Below are 14,768 nucleotides of genomic sequence, written 5' to 3'. Positions count from 1 at the left end.
TCCTGGAATATAATGAGCTGTTCAATTTGCAGAATGTAAGATAGTGTTACAACCAGTGTTACAGAAAGAAAACCTTGGCCTCTGCTGGAAGATGCTTTAACCCTTCTGCATGAAAGCCTTTTTCACCACTGATGGCCATTTATTAATATCGGCACACTGCCACTACTGCTCTCAAATATAAGTTTATTAAAAACACAATTTTTGAGATTTTTGTTTATTGACAGTGAAGTGTTTCATGCGATCGAACACCTTCCTAAAGTTTTGGATGTGCACATATTATACCTTCTTCTGCCATTCATAAGTAGCCTTGTACCTCCCAAAAAGGCAACATAAATAACAAGTATTTAATTGTTTTACCAGTGACATTTCCTTTACGTCATAGATCACGCAAAGGCAGGATCAAGGAGGTCTGAACTACCTGGAGAATGTTAGCATATCCATCTTAGACAGCCGACCTTTGGAAGTATCCAATCGGAAAACATGAGCACCAAACACCAAAAAAAGCTCACTAATCAGTCTGGAGCCACAGTCTCACAGTCCCCAATCAAGCCCTTCATTTGCTGAAAAAAGAAAAATTATCTATTTCATGCTACAAAATCAGGCATTGTTAAAAGTTCAATATATGATGAAACATTTTAGTTTCTTCAATCAGAATACACAGCTAGCCTTAAATACCTGCCAATGGAGAAAAATATGTAACTGCAGCCCAGATGGTGTAATTGCATAATCTACCAGCAGGGGAGGGGCTAACTGGACCATGCTAACCAGCCAAACTATTCTGACCCCTTGGGCAGAATAGTTGGTAATCAACAGCTTCTCCACCAGTTTTCAGAAATTAATTTCTGTGGTACTTGTATTATAAAATATAAATTTCCTGTAATGGTAACACATCATTTGTGCAATATTATAAGTTCATGTTTTCAATGAACTTTGTGCGACAATTGAGTGGCTAGAATATGCGATTGAAAGAAATGACCTGAAAATCTCCAGTCATGGAACTGGCAGTACAGGCTTTTATGAGGGTTTGTGTGGGTGGGATCTCTTACATTATTACTTTTGTTCAGTATTACCCAAGTCTGAGTTCAGCGTGTAAGGTAAAAAAGGTATCAGCAGAATGGACAGAGAACTACAAAACAGCAGGGCAAACAATATGTGATGAGTCACAAAGTTGCTCTCACCACCTGGCCATTCTAATAAAGTGTATGAGAGATTGAGGTCACCTCGCGAGGTCTGAAGGTACCTATATTCCCTTGACACAGGCCGCAAGGGTAATACATCACCCATTCATGCCATTCATGGCTCTATGTCCATCTTCGGCAGATATTGTGTGTTTTGAAAAATTCTGAGGTCCCTGAAGTAAAAATCAATCCGTGAATTGTGCGCCGTCCCTTGTTTGAAGTCTATTGTGGCTTAATTCCCCAGCCAGGTAACACAAGAATGCCCCCTTTCTTCTGGGCATAGTTGATCCACAATATTGGCTACTGGTCCTTAATTCCTCTCTATGCAAGGTAACTCTCCAGCTCCAAGTCATTCAGACTCCTTTCTCTCCATCTTGAAAGGACGGCCTGTGTTGTGAAACGAAAAGGATTCAATAGACGTGAATGATTTATTCAAGGGAAAGCATCAAGACTTTGGTATGAGAAGCAAAGCGCTATTCTTTCTTGAAGGACACACGTTCGTTTGCAGCAGCACAATGGGAGCATATTCTATGCCAGTTTCAATCTGTTCCCATTTTTTCCCCTTCACCTTTTTTTCACATACAAATGAATTGATAAGAGGCAGTTTTAGCAGAGAAAAGTTTTGCACAAGAAATTTTATGCAACAAGTCAAATTAGATTGGCCAAAATTTCATTACCGTCACACAATAGAGTTATTTTCTGTTTCCAGGGTTATTCTAACTATACCCGAGCAAGCTGGCAATTTTAAAGCGTGTTTTCATGCACGAAGTGTCAGAGGAAGCTGTCGGCTCCACCGCAGGTTAAGGCTGCGATGGACACGTTTTCATTTTTGCTCTTGTGCTTTTTCATAATTAAGGTGAAATATATTTTTTTATATCTATTCATTTATGACCGTTCTTCAGAATTCAAGCATATCAATGGATATTCATTACTTTTTGTAAATGCATTTGCATAGCATGTCAATGTTTCATCTCACCCCATCTTTAATATTCTTCACTCTCTTGCAGGTCGGTTTCTTTCGCTTTGACCTTCTAGCATAAACTCTTTGGCTTGGGTTGTTCACAGTTCGAGATGCCCTGGGAGGATTTTCTACACTTTTAGGCACCCGATAATTGACCGACAGTTTCATTCTTCCTCATGACCTTTTGGCAACATGATGGGTTGTGCATGTTAACACAAAAGAAAATGGGGTAACTGTTCAAATGATTCAATTATACAAGCTGTTGAAACGCTCCACTTCCAACCTCAAAGTGTTCCAGTCCAAACACAACTTCTCACCTCTACCCAAAGATTTCCAATGAAACACCACTTTAGTGTCCACCATCTTGGAAATTAAACTTTCCATTGGGGTTGACTGTTCTGCAATGTACCACAAGGGTCCATAATCCTATTCCAAGGTACTAATATGCACCTTTTAGGGGTGTATAAGGTACACTGGTTGCCCCAGTGTCAAACTGTTTTGCCGCATAAAGCAGGGGTTCTCAACACTTAGGACTGCTAGAAAGTTACAGACAGGTGTGTTTGATCAAGGTAGGAGCTAAACTCTGTAGGAATGTGATCATTGAGGGCCAAAGATGAGAACCCCTGCTGTAAAGATACAGTTTTGTGAGTTTTTTGAGTAGGAACTAAACTACAGCAGAAAAAGGAATGCTTCTTTTTTTACGGTGTGATGAACTCCAATGCACAAATTACAATGGCTGTTTTCTTGTGGATCAGTGTTTTCACCCTGTTGGTGTTTGTTGGGCTATTAAGTATGTTAAACCAGTGGTTGCCAATCCTGCTTGTGAAGTACCTCCAACAGTGCTAATTTTTTATGCCTCTCTTATCTGACAAACCCATTTGAGGTTTTGGAGTCTTCTTTATGCTAACAACCTGATGAATTTGCCTGATGAAACAGCAACACAAACATGAACAACAAAGAATGAAACAAAAAAAAAAAACGACTGTATTTTTATTAACTAACATTAACATGGATTAATAAATAGTGTAATAAGTGTATTGTTCCACTTTTGTCTTCTTGTTGTTGTGTTGGGTTTGTATACAGCGCACAAGGTTTATGTGCATGCTCCAAGTCTTCTTTTCAGTTTTTAGTGTATCTCTGTGGCAGAATTACAGTGCCACATATTGGTCTGTTGTGTGTATGCATATTTCATGAGACGATGCAGTGTTTGTGGATTTTTTTTTTTTTTTTAGAACAAGGGAAAGCTCTGGCTTTGTGTGGATGAGCCTTTAGATGTGCAGTGCTGAAGGTACTCCAGGACCAAACTTTCATAGCAATAAATGGGCTGCTTCCGAAATTGTGTAACTACTTTGTGACCACAAAAGTAAAGTGTCCATTGTATGCACATTTCAGAATCATGTCAGTTGTAGTTGGTCGTCTGGGTACTTTTTGTCTACTCTTTTATGACTACTGTGGATTTGGACACATTTTGTCACATACTATTTTTCACCTACCATATAGTAGCGAAGTATGTGATTTTGGATGAAGCCAATGTTTTTCTTTAGCTATGGCAGGGGTGTCCAATCCTGCACCTGATGGGCCACTATCCTGCAGAGTTTAGCTCCAATCCTAATTAAACGCACCGGAACAAGCTAATCAGTGTCTTCAGGATTAGCTACTAAAAACTTCTGGGCTAGTGTGTTATAAAAGGTTGGAGCTAAACTCTTCAGGACATTAGGTCTCCAGGAACAGGATAGGACAGCCCTGAGCTATGGGCACATTTGGAATATAAAATCTCCTAAAACACTAGTCTGTTTAATTTGTCCACTAACAATGTCCAACGGTATATGTAATAGAATTATTCTTTGCCCCTGAAAGTAATGGTTAATGTGAAAATAGTTTGTTTTTCACATTTTGTTTAAATTGTCATAGTACAGTAACTTGTATTTTTATGTTAGATTTTCATAGTTTCAATGTCCAGTACTGAGACAATTGTAAAAAAGCATATTTATGCAAAGCATTTAGTAAAGTAAAGAAAAGATAAATATAAGTAAACGTTAAATGATTCCATTTTCAAATGTAATGTGATCTTAATATTATAAAAAAATAAAGTTAAAGTTAAATAAAAATCACATAAAAAAAATACCCATATTGTATAATATCTCAAGACCTCTTATACCGTTTCCTCTGATATGATGCTATCAGTTTGATGCATAATGCTTTTTTCATAATCTGGTTGTTCTCTTTTGGTCTTAAAACTCTGAGCAGACCCTGCTTCTTTAGAACAGAAATAGTTCCGTCAGGGGTTAAGCTGTAGAGAGCTCTCCAAAGATCATTATTTGGGTCCTCATCGAGCACACCTGCTGGCATTAAACTAATCACTGGCGTAATGATAGGTTCAATTGAACCTCCAAACTCACCTCGAATATCTCAGGAAATAGACTCCATTCTGATGTTTTCTACCGCCAAACAAGGGAGACAAAAGCTGCTGCTCTTAATTTGCAGGTAAGCCTTTCACCTGTGTTGCTACAGCCTGCATTTAACTGACAGAGTGACTCAAGCTTTTGCCAGGGCTCATTTTTGGCTGTATAATGGTGTCTGAAGATCCCTCCGTGTCCATTGTGACGAACGGGGGTACATTATGATCATTTAGAGAGAGAAAAAAGGAAATGTCCCAGAGGGCTTTAATCTTTCTTCATTATTTCCCCATTATGGATAAATGCTCTCTGAGGGCCTCTTTCTGGTTATAAATGAAACACTTTGACTCCTTCTCCATCCCTCGTTCTCCCGCCTGCACACCTTTCACCCTTTGCTTTCATCTTTTACTTTGGGATAACTCAGAGAATGAGGCAGCCGTGTGTATTCCACTTGCAGATAGAAGGATAATTAAGTTGATAAACAGGGGTTGAATGGAGTTAAGTGTTAAGGGAGCGGGGAGAAGCTCTCTTCTCTATTACTGATGGTGTATTAGCACATATGCATTGAACCTGATATGCTGGTCAACGAATGTCATTTGATGATGGTACCTGTTAGAAAACAAGATCATATGGCTCAACAAATCAGCTGTTTGAAGGGGAGGCATTGAAATGACCTCAAGGGCATACACAAAACTGCCAGTGTTTCCTATCATGCCTATAACACAATAGTCTACTTTTACTTTGTGCTTGGTAAATATAATTATGATGAATAATTTTTTGAATAATATTAACTGATGTAAAGACCTTCGAGCTTTGTTCAGTAAAATTGATCAAATTCAAAAGTAACGTAGTGTGTGGCATTTAAGCTTAACTTGTTATAGCATGCCTTTGGTACCGTATAACTGTTTACATAATTTGATGTATTATTTATAGTTGTCATGCTTGCTTGAACTTTACAATTTTATTTAAAGGGATACTCCACCCCAAAATGAAAATTGTAATTAATCACTTACCCCCATGTCGTTCCAAACCTGTAAAAGCTCCGTTTATCTTCCGAACACAATTTAAGATATTTTGGATGAAAACCGGGAGGCTTGAGACTGTCCCATAGACTGGCAAGTAAATAGTAGTGTCAAGGTCCATAAAAGGTATGAAAGTCGTCATCAGAATACCCCATCTGTTATCAGACATGCAATCTGGGTTATATGAAGCAAAGAAAACAAAAATAACAACTTTATTCAATAATTCCTTTGTTAATGGTCTCCTCTGTGTCTCTCCATATCACCGTATGCTCTTTTGTGTCATCCGCGGCACAAGGATGCGCTGTTTTATCCATTATTTTATGTTATGTTTAATCCATAACCGATGAGGACATCAAGTTTCTTCGACAGGTTTTTTTTTTTTTTTTTTTTTTTTTTTTTTTTTTGTCATTAGGTATTTCCATTCAGTTTGATTCTTAAGAGTCAGGAATGGTTCCATAAGGAACTTTTAACATCTGAAGAACCTTTTCTGTTTCACAAAAGGTTCTTTGTTGAAAGAAGGTTCTTCAGATTATAAAAAGTTGAGAAAGAGATGGTTCTTTAAAGAACCTCTGACTTAATAGTTCTTCATGGAACTAAAAATGGTTCTTCTATGGCATCGCTGTGGAGGACCGTTTGAAGCACCTTAATTTTTAAGTGTGTAATTTGATAAATCCACAATGGAAGATGTTTAAATGGCTTCAAGAGCATTTGCGGTTATACCTGACCACATTTAATACACTGCTTTAATAGTTTCTCCCTTCCATGGCCATTAGGAAACTTCTTGGTTGTGTGCAAGTTGTACAACACTGGTTTAAAACAGTATAGTGTTCTACATATAATGGAAGAGCTTTTAAAAGGTTAGTTCACCCAAAAATTAAAATTTTGTCATTTAATTACTCACCGTCAAGTTGTTTCAAACCCGTAAGACCTTCGTTAATCTTCGGAACACAAATTAAGATATTTTTGATGGAATCTGAGAGGTGTCCCTGCATAGACAGCAACGCAACTGAAATGTTCCCAAGTCCAGAAACATAGCAAGAAGATCTGTAAAATAATCCATGTGACATCAGTGGTTCATCCGCAACTTTTTTTCTCGTTTAAAAAAAAATAATGACTTTATTCAACAATTTGTCTCCTCCACATCACCCTGGTGCCATTTTGGAGAATATCCGCTGGACGTATGTTGTTCTGTGTCAGCTGCATCACGTCGGATCTGTTTCCTACGTTGTTGTGATTTTGATCTAAACGGAAACAGCATATTGGTGTGATGCAGCTGACACAGAACAGCATACGTCCAGCGGATATTCTCCAAATGGCACTAGGGTGATGCAGAGGAGACAAATTGTTGAATAAAGTCGTTATTTTCTATTGATGATGTCACATGGATTATTTTACAGATCTCCATGCTATGTTTCTGGACTCGGAAACATTTCAGTTGCATTGCTGTCTATGCAGGGTCAAACACCTCTCAGATTCCATTGAAAATATCTTAATTTGTGTTCCGAAGATGAACAAAGGTCTTGCGGGTTTGAAACGACATGAGGGTGAGTAATTAATGACAGAATTTTCACTTTTGGGTGAACTGATCTTTTAAGTTGGTGGCAACAAGGGGATTGCAAAAAAATTGATAAACTATTCAAGTTTTACAAATGTTCATATTGTGCTTAAGATATTAATGAGTTGAGTGGTAATTTTAGATAGTGTCAACTTCATAAAATATTTTTCAGATAATATTTTTGCAATCGTGTTTACTGCAATCACAATAAAAAAGCCTAGTTGAATTGTTTTTATAATAGCATATGTATTTTTTATATTTTTCCCAAACCATCTTTTAGAAAGTTGGGATGCAAAGAAATCCTCATAATAGAGGTCCTTGGCATCAAAAAGGTTAAAAGCCCATGATCCATTGTGTTGGGAATGCATTGGGAAAAAATTATATTGCTGAACTATACTGCAGTTGTGAGACTGAAGTTGTGCTTTTAAAGATATGAATGAGTTGTAGTCAGAGTTCATACTCGAGGCCAACAGCCTCAATAGCGGAGTAATTTGTTGTAGTGCTTTAGTCGTTTTCAACTGTAACATCAACATGAGTCTAGAGATGCTATAGTTTAGTGTCTGGAGTGTTGTTATAGAGGTTCAGAATGTGTCTGGGAAATTTGTGTGGCTCAGCAATAGTATCTTGTTCATTTTAGCAACGGCAGATCTACTGTTGTGTATTTATCCGGCAAGACCACAGCTGTGCCAATCAATCCCAAGAAAAACCCAAAGAAATCCTCTCTTTTTTTTATCCTTGGAAAAACTGCATAATGAAGAACAAATCAAACCCGGCTTATCTGGAAAGAAAGAGAATCTGAATAACATTAGGAGATAAAAATAAAGCAAAGAAATTATTAAAACAGAATGACATGAAGTGAGTCTAGAATGTCAGAGAGAGCATCCGAGAGAAAAGGAATGAGGAAAAAACAAACAAAAAAACGTTCTTTGGATTAAGCATGCATTGGGGGAAAAAAAAGAGAAGAATCTAAATTCTCGGGTCCTAATCTCTTGCTCGAAGCGGCGCTCTGTTAAGCCCTGGTTTGGGATGACAGGTCCCCCACCTGGACAAGCTTGGACAATGTCTCTGCAATGTCTCGTTTCTGCAGGAACAGTGAGCCACAGACGGCTAATCACGTCCGGAACCAAAGGCACCTGCCCTATCTGCCTCTACATTTGGTGAGGAATCTTTAAAGAGGCTAAACCTCACTTTCATGCTTGTCTTTTATTCACGGTAAGTGCTTATCGAAACCGAGCTGTTGCCACTGCCCCGTGTTCCCTCCCACAAGCTCGGAGAATGCTTGACGTAAGTACAGCCAATCTGGGTAAATACGAATCTCTCCTTACTGTCACTGTTGGCATATTATGTCCCTGAGGGAACATTCTTTTCATAATATCATAAGCTGCTTAGTGGTGTGCTTCTATTTAAGGCATACATATTAATAGCTATAAGGAAATCATATTTGAACTGTTCCCTGCAATCAATGTCTCTAGGATTGCTGTTATACTTTGTATAAGAAGGTGCTAATAACTTGGAGGCTCTTAGACTGGGCGATCTAATCCCTTTGTATGATAAAGACTCGCCACGCCGAGAGTGGCTGCCAGATCGTGGACAAGGTGCTTCAGAGGGTTAGTTCTTAATGTCGTACTCCAGCTCCGTGCTTACCCTTGTTTTGTCTGCCATTTTTCCCTTTTCTACTTTCCAGAAACCTGGCTACATGCTGAAGAACCAGCATTAAATGTGCTCGGTTGCCCATTGAGTGCCTCGGACAGTGAATGATGATTTGCTAGTTAAACTATTTTTTTTTAAATGTGCGTTTTGGCTTTTGGGACAGGAAAGAGAATTGACAGAGCAAAGTAAAAGATGGAGACTGATGGGATCTTTCATTAATATTTCTTAGAAAAAAAAGTTTTAAAAATTTACCTCTTTAAACTTGTATTTTTTTTTTTTTTTACAACGTCATGTGGTGCAACCAACATGCAGGAAAAAAGGAAGTGATATAATAGAGAAGACCCCAGCAGACCCTCATGACTGTGTGTCAATGTCAGTAATTCTCATAAAATATCAGACAGTTTGGCTTATCAGGTTTATTTCAGGTTGTCATGTGGTGCAACTCCCCCCAGCACTTTGAATTATTCATTAATGATATTTGTAAAAAAAAAAAAAATTTAATAAATGAAAAAATTACCTTGGGAAAAATATTTCACTTTTTTTTTTTTTTTTTTTTTTGAAAATGATTGAAACGCATATTTGCGTGTATTCAAGCTGTAAGGAAAATATTATTCCTGTATACTTGAGTTTTTAGTCATTCAGTTTACATTTGTTGAAATTTTTTTCAAAAGCATATGAAACCAGCATGATATACAAAGAGCACAAAGGTTTTTTCCTTTACTTAATAATGGAAACTGTTATACATTACTGATCTGTGTAACCTTGCTTCATAGAAGCAGCATTTCACATTGAGAACCACTATAATGAGAAGACTCACTCTAGACTAAACTGTGTGTATTTGCCCTGATGACTCGAGACCTCTTTTTACCCAGCTTAATTATCTAAAAATGTCAGATATTGTTTACCAGTCATACTTAATACAAAGACACAGAAATATTTGGATGTGCCCTCATTTCTAATTACGATGGGCTAATTGCTACAGTAATGCGCTCATTAATTAATGCTCCAGTGTCAGGCCCTGATCGCAGATTTTACAACATCCAGTCCTTTGGCATACATATCAGTGTTATTTGCTGATATGATTTACATATTTTCTTTTTAGCACTAGAATGACTTAATACGAAGGTAAAATAACACGGTTGCTTCTCCAGCATCTGAATCAAGGACACAGACTTAGTCATGTTTTATCTCCACAGATTTTTTTTTTTTTTTTGTCAGTGTATAGAATTAATCTAAAATGCAGGGATATGAGATGAATAAATCTTAATTCCAGCATCATTATTTATATTTCAGATCTCCTAGCCCATGTGTCTTGTGCCTTTTTATTTGCATTGAACAGGCATGCGGTGTTTAGAATATGAACGTTTTATATTCGATGCAACAGATTTTTTCCATAGGCCTCCACGATCAGCCAGATTTGAGGTGTTGTGGGTGGCCATCGGAATGGATAGTGGGTAATACGGCTGTGTCACTGCACATGTCACCACCAGGAGGGGCTGGATCACAGTGTTAGGAGTCAGGACGCAGGCAGGAAGGAGAAGAAGCAGAGCAGGGGCATGGTTCTCTGAGCTTAGATGAGTGCCTCAATTGTGAGAGTATGTTCCTCTAAGCCTCTGGTTGACAGCAACACAGTACTCTTATTTAAAGCAATTTCAAACATGTCTTGTCTGACAAGTTTTAAATCCTACTTAACACCCCGTAACAGCCACGAGTTTACTGTCAGAATTAAAGAGGCGAATTCTCAGAGGGGGAGAAATTATCACTTTCATTTTGTTCTCCTCTGTTCTGCAGAAGGGACATGGCAGGGATGTTTACCTAGGGATGAATACATTACTCCCCATTTGCAACACAATGCCTTTCAGTACCATGAAAGGCTGCTGAAAAGTTTACCTTATATTTTAATTGCTGCCATTACGGATGAGGGAATGAAAGGGAGGTTCAGTCGCTGCGGATGACGGGATGTGGGGTGTTAGGGGGCAAAGCAGATGTCTCTGGAGATCAAGCTCAGAGGTCTACATGAGCTCTGTCGGTAATGGTTGTAAATGATGTGGAAGAATTGTATCCTTTTGTTCATTTGAAGGTGTTTCTTATATTTTTTTTTTCTACTGTATTAAAAAAAATAATCCTTGAATCAAATGCTAGGTATTTCCTACATTCTTTTCAGGAGTAAGAATTATATTTTAATACATTTTGAACATTTAGTAAAAAAAAGTGAAAAAGATTCACATTTAGGGGGTTAGTTTTTAAAGGCATAGTAAATAAAACAAAGATTATGTTTTGCAAGAAAATACTGATTAGTCTTTACTCTTTTACAATTTACACTCTATTCTTCAAAACTTAATTCCATGTGTTATTTGCAATTTCTTTGTGATTATTACTTTGCACATTTTTTTCCCCCCTAGTGTGGTCCATAGAAAAAAGTAAGTAAGTTAGAGTTTTGGAAATGTAAACAGTTATATACATTTTGGTTGAACTGGCCCTTTAAGTTTTTATTTTCTTGTGTTTGTAGCATCTGTACATTCAGAGCTGGACACGCGTTCTACCAGGATTCCATAGAGTTATGCGCATTTTTATCTGCTTCGGGAAGTAAAAACAAATCACCAAATGTAACAATCTCCTCCCTGTCCTGGTTGCACTGGCATGTGAGGAGGTGCAGAGATAAGCGCCCCGGTACGTGTCGGTGCTGTGTGAAAGACACTCGTTATCTGTTCCTAACGTGGACTCCTGCTTAGTCTAGGCAGCCACAGAAATATGTTGGGGAAATCTGATATGAGAAATCAGCCCATCTGAGCATCAGTGCGAGCGCATGCCTTGCAGGCCGATGTTTACTTTGCCCTGGCCCTGTGTTCTTGAAGGAAATATGTCAATAGCCAACGCTCCGACTGGATCTGGCACACTGGCGGGAGCTTCCTTAGTGACCTCATAAGGATGAGACGACTCATAGATGTGCTGAAAGGGCATTTAATGGAATGTGAGCTGTTCAGTGATAAAAGGCAAACAAACTCTGTCCTATTCAATCTAAACGCTGATAAAAATGTTTTTGTTTTGTTCATTCAGTAGTTGCAATAGTACAGTGATTAGTGTAGTAGTTGAATACAGTGAATTACTCTTAACGATGTAGCTATATCAGGTTTGCAACAAGTAAACATCTTTTTAAAATCAGTGATCTTAAGGTAAATTTCAAGATTGATGTTTTATACAAGAAGTTTGTTAGAACTCATCCATTTGGAACACCAATTGAGGTCACTTGTAAGACTGGGATAAAGCAACATTAAACCTGCATCATAAGGTTATCATTTTAATAGCTTTGAAGAACAGACAAAATGTGTTATTGTCCAGATTGTACCTCTTAAATATCTAACTTACACACACAAAAATCTTATTTATGGTTAAAAATGGACCAGTGTGATTTGAAGTATGGTGATAGTGCTTTTTTGATTAGAGTGATAGTGTTAGTGAATGTGGTTTTGGGTTATTGCACATTTTGAATAGATCATCTCATCTGAATTACTTAAATCTGACATCTACCTTATACTGATAATCTTTACTATATATACGGTAATAATAAAAGTGCTATAGAAGGTTCCATGATGACTTATGGGGATACATCCAAAAATGAATGTTATTTACTCACTTGTAATTTGTGGAACACAAAAGACGATATTTTAAATAATATTGGTAACAGTTCTTGACTTTGATTTCTAATGTATGGACAAATACAATGAGACATTTTTCAAAATAATCTATGTTATAAAGAAGAAATGGCCTGGACTGGAACAACATGAGGTTGAGTTTTTGGGTGAACCTTCTCTTTAAAGTTAATCAAAACTAGCTTTTCAATCAATTACAGCTAATAAACAGGTGTAGACTATAGTGTTTCTACATCACCACCACAGTGAAAAAAACCAAACACAGACACATAAATGATTTTTTGAATTTACAGTCAAACCAAAAAATTTTCAGACACCAGATATAATTTTTGATATTTTTTTTACTAGTGAGTGCAGGACACTATAGTTCACTTATGTAATTGAGGATAGCAAAATAAAGTAAACTTTGATATATTATACCCAAAAAATCTTCATACAGTAGACTACCAGTAAAATTGATAACAATTGGGGACCAAAAATTATTCAGACACTTTGACCTGACCACGTTTTGCTTAAAGGGATAGTTCACCACAAAATGAACGTCCTGTCATTAATTACTCGCCCTCATTTCGTCCCAAACCCATAAGACCTTCGTTCATCTTCAGAACACAAATTAAGATATTTTTGATGAATTCCGAGAGCACTCTGACCTTGCATAGACTGCAAGGATCCTTACACGATCAAGGCTCAGAAACATAGCAAGGACATCTTTAAAATAATCCATGTGATATCAGTGGTTCAGTGGTAATTTTACCAAGCTACAAGGATACCTTTTAACACCACAGACTGAACAAAATTAAGCTGACAGCTATTCAACTTAATTCATTACATAGCTTTCCATCAAAGTTATTTGACATTATCAATTTTTTTTGTTCTGACACAGTTTAACTCTTGAGTTCTTGTCATACCATTTTCTGAACCATAGCAAATAAACTGATAATGTGAGAAATGTAAAAGGTGTCTGAATAAATTTTGGTTTGAGTGTATGTCAAGGTAAATCAAATTTTTCAGAATTGATAGTAAAGTAGGTTCACTAATAAATCATTACTCGTCAATATTTTATTTATTTTGCTATAGCACTTTTACATTTAAAAAAAAATTACTACAATTTTAGTGTAAAATTTAAAATGAAAACACATGAGCAAGTTTTTACCTTCTAGTGACATACACTTACAGTTTTACAGCAACTGAAAGAGAATTTTATCTACCCAAAATAACACAGAAGGCCTTAAAGGAATAGTTCAGCCAAAAATGAAAACTTTCATGATTTACTCACCCTCACATATTATGACCCTGGTTCTTCTGTGGAATACAAAATAAGCTATTTTGAAGAATTATAATAATTTCAGTGCAAACAAAGCTGGCAAACAGAAAAGATTTTTCTAAGAGACAATGAACCGCAAAGAATCTGGAACCTATACTCTCTCGTCTCTGTACTCTGTATATGGTGTTATTTTCTTTCCTCTCAGTGACAAACAGATGACAGAAACCTAAAGTTACGTAGTACTTTTACTCCTGAAATAACCATATAACTGCTTTTTTAAAAGTGCTACCCGATGTCAGAGAGTGAATCTGCATTTTCATTCATTTTTTTTCATGTCTCTTTTTGTGGATCAAGCAAACCTGCGTAACAATCACCTCTGGTCTCCGCTACAGTCAGTTTGTTACCGGTCAAAACCAACCATATCTCATGTGTGCCTTTTACACTTTTGTGCCAGAGATGTGTGCTGTTTATTCTACATCTGAGGGAGCCAGAGAGAGAGATACAGCAGTTTTGATTACTGCATTGCTACTTTTATGGAGGTCCGAAAGGCCATGTCCTCACAGTGGGAAATCAGTAGCTCTGTAATTAGCCCTGTGGGGGAGCTCTGCTTTCTGCAGGCACCTCACAGAGAGAGCGTTAGCCTTGCCGTTTTGCCCTGTTCCTACTCATCTCCAACACTCTCTCATTACATGCAGAACTGCAGCGAGTCCTTACATGGGGTCAAACACACAGTACAGCCATAGAGCACACTGCCGCAAAGATCAACGTGGATTTTGCCCAAAAGAATGGACTCCAAAGCTGAATGCCGCGATAGACGTGTGATTTGTAGGTGAAGTGTGGTTTTGCTTGAAGTTAACCCCGATCCTGTTCTTTTATATTGCTTTGAGACTCTAAAATGGGCTATTCACAGTGAGAATGACTTCAATTTGAAATAGAACATGTCAGTGAATAGTGCAAATACTTGACTAACTTGACTCGTGCCCTGGGCTTTTGAGCTGTGAACAGGCCAATAGAAAATGTCCTGTTTATATTGGATCCTACTGGGATTTTCAAGGTTGTTCTCAGTGGAGCCAAGTTGGAATTATTGGGATG

The 14,768-nt window shown here is 37.4% G+C and overlaps 1 long non-coding RNA gene across 2 annotated transcripts; it reads left to right on the top strand.

Moving 5' to 3' along the window:
• The first annotated feature begins 4,328 nt into the window (after positions 1 to 4,328).
• Positions 4,329 to 9,279, top strand: LOC122137559. Of its 2 annotated transcripts, none has more exons than XR_006154949.1 (4): positions 4,329 to 4,623; positions 8,200 to 8,396; positions 8,585 to 8,719; positions 8,797 to 9,279. It is a non-coding gene; the product is annotated as an uncharacterized LOC122137559 (long non-coding RNA). The 2 variants fall into 2 exon arrangements; XR_006154948.1 differs by having other exon boundaries at positions 4,333 to 4,623; positions 8,200 to 8,269.
• Positions 9,280 to 14,768: the final 5,489 nt, after the last annotated feature.

The sequence above is a fragment of the Cyprinus carpio genome, chromosome B6 (genome assembly GCF_018340385.1).
Source record: "Cyprinus carpio isolate SPL01 chromosome B6, ASM1834038v1, whole genome shotgun sequence".
NCBI lineage: Eukaryota > Metazoa > Chordata > Actinopteri > Cypriniformes > Cyprinidae > Cyprinus > Cyprinus carpio.
This window is presented reverse-complemented; position numbering and strand designations above follow the sequence as displayed.